Here is a 2722-nt window from a genome sequence, read left to right as displayed (position 1 = left end):
GAAAATAGAACTGCCTTATGACCCAGCAATCCCACTGTTGGGCATACACACTGAGGAAACCAGAATTGAAAGAGAAACGTGTACCCCAATGTTCATCGCAGCACTGTTTATAATAGCCAGGACATGGAAGCAACCTAGATGTCCATCAGCAGATGAATGCATAAGAAATCTCTGGTACATATACACAATGGAGTATTACTCAGCCATTAAAAAGAATGCATTTGAATCAGTTGAATGCATTTGAATGCATTTGAATCAATGCAATTGAATCAGTTCTAATGAGGTGGATGAAACTGGAGCCTATTATACAGAGTGAAGTAAGCCAGAAAGAAAAACACCGATACAGTATACTAATGCATATATATGGAATTTAGAAAGATGGTAACGATAACCCAGTATGCAAGACAGGGAAAGAGACACAGATGTATAGAACAGTCTTTTGGACTCTGTGGGAGAGGGCGAGGGTGGGATGATTTGGGAGAATGTCATTGAAATACATATAATATCATATGTGAAACAAATCACCAGTCCAGATTTGATGCATGATACAGGATGCTCGGGGCTGGTGCACTGGGATGACCCAGAGGGAAGGTAGGGGGAGGGAGGTGGGAGGAGGTTCAGGATGGGGGACAGGTGTACACCCATCGTGGATTCATGTTGATGTATGCCAAAACCAATACAATATTGTAATTAGCCTCTAATTAAAATAAATAAATTTATATTAAAAAATGAAGACACATGTACATACAAAGATTTTACAAAAAAAGATCACAACATATTCATAACAGCTAAAAACCAGAAACAGTGCAAGTGTCAGTTAACAAATGACTTAATAAAAGAATTAAGGTATGTCTATATAACAAATTAAAATTAAAATACAATTAAGTGGAATAGAAAAGAATAAGTACAACAATATGGTATATCTCAAATATTGAGATTAAGTTGAGTCAAAGAAGTCAAACCAAAAAGAAAAAAAGTATATATTATGTAATTCAAATACATAATATAACAGAAAATACAAATAAACCTATGTTGACAGAAAGTACACACGCCAAAGCGGGAATCCGGGAGGCGGGCACCTCTGCAATTAATGCATGCATTTAAAACTCCCGAACCTGCAGACGCCATGCACAGGAAACACCTCCAGGAGATACCCGACCAGAGTAGCAACGTTACCACCAGTTTCACGTGGGGATGGTATTCTAGCAAGACTTCTGAACTGCTTTCAGGCATGGGGGTCTCTGCCCTGGAGAAGGAGGAGGTGGACAGTGAGAACATCCCCCAGGAACTGCTTTCAAACCTGGGCCAACCATAAAGCCCCCCACGAAAACGGCTGAAAAGCAAAGGGAATGACAAGGACTTTGTGATTGTCCGCAGACCTAAGCTAAACAAAGAGAACTTTCCAGGTGTTTCTTGGGACTCCCTTCCAGAGGAGCTGCTCTTAGGAATCTTTTCCTGTCTGTGCCTCCCTGAACTCCTGAAAGTCTCCAGTGTTTTTAAGAGATGGTATCATCTAGCGTTTGACGAGTCTCTCTGGCAGACTGTAGACCTCGCGGGCAGAAACCTCTACCCAGATGTGGTTGGTCAGCTTTTGTCCCAAGGGGTGGTTGCCTTCCACTGTCCACGATCATTTATGGACCAACCATCAGTTGAATATTTCAGCCTTTTCCGACTACAGCACCTGGACCTGTTGAACTCTGTGATCATGCGTCTACCCTGCACGGCCTTCTGTCTCACTGCTCCAAGCTGCAGAATCTCAGCTTGGACGGCCTCCGACTTTCAGATCCCGTTGTTGATAATCTTGCTCAGAACACAAATTTACTGCGATTAAACCTTTCTGGGTGTTCTGGATCCTCTGAATCTGCCCTGAAGATTTTGCTGAGCAACTGTTTGAGATTGGATGAACTGAACTTCTCTTGGTGCTATGATTTCACTGAAAAGCCTGTACAGGTGGCTGTTGCACATGTGTCAGGGACTTTCACCCAGCTGAATCTCAGCGGGTACCGAAAGAATCTGCAGAGATCAGATGTCTCTACCTTAGTTGGAAGATGTCCCAACCTTATCCACCTAGACTTAAGTGATTGTGTCATGCTAAAAAATGACTGCTTTCCAGAATTTTACCAACTTGACTACCTCCAACACCTGTCACTCAGTCGGTGCTATGACATAATACCTGAAACTTTACTTGAACTTGGAGAAATTCCCACATTAAAAACACTACAAGTCTTTGGAATTGTACCAGATGGTACCCTTCAACTGTTAAAGGAAGCCCTCCCTCATCTACAGATTAATTGCTCCCATTTCACCACCATCGCCAGGCCGACCATTGGCAACAAGAAGAACCAAGAGATATGGGGCATCAAATGCCTACTGTCACTGGAGAAGCCCAGTTGCCTATGAAGCCTCTATTGCAAGATGGTGTCTCCTCTTTTTTTGAACAGGGAAAGTAAGCAGGAAGCCCAATTGTGGAGAGCTCAGCTATTTTTATTCTTGATTTTCTGTTGCCTTCCTTCTACAAGTATATTAGAGAACCACTGGAGACAGAAAACTATGAAGTGTTGCTTTTTAGAAATGACTATGAAAGCTGTTATCACTGCTATACCCTAAGAGCCTCAGCTCTATGCTTTTTGAAATTTTAGGGAGAGTGAGCCTATAATTTCAAGATACCTTAAATAGCAAAATTTGAACCATGTCTTCCAAGTGCCATTCTTCATAAATCTAT

General features: G+C 41.9%; 1 pseudogene; it reads left to right on the top strand.

Moving 5' to 3' along the window:
• Positions 1-1126: 1126 nt before the first annotated feature.
• Positions 1127-2419, top strand: LOC105000622 (annotated as a pseudogene).
• The last annotated feature ends 303 nt before the right edge of the window (positions 2420-2722 follow it).

The sequence above is a fragment of the Bison bison genome, unplaced genomic scaffold (genome assembly GCF_000754665.1).
Source record: "Bison bison bison isolate TAMUID 2011002044 unplaced genomic scaffold, Bison_UMD1.0 scf7180017864372, whole genome shotgun sequence".
Classification (NCBI taxonomy): domain Eukaryota; kingdom Metazoa; phylum Chordata; class Mammalia; order Artiodactyla; family Bovidae; genus Bison; species Bison bison.
This window is presented reverse-complemented; position numbering and strand designations above follow the sequence as displayed.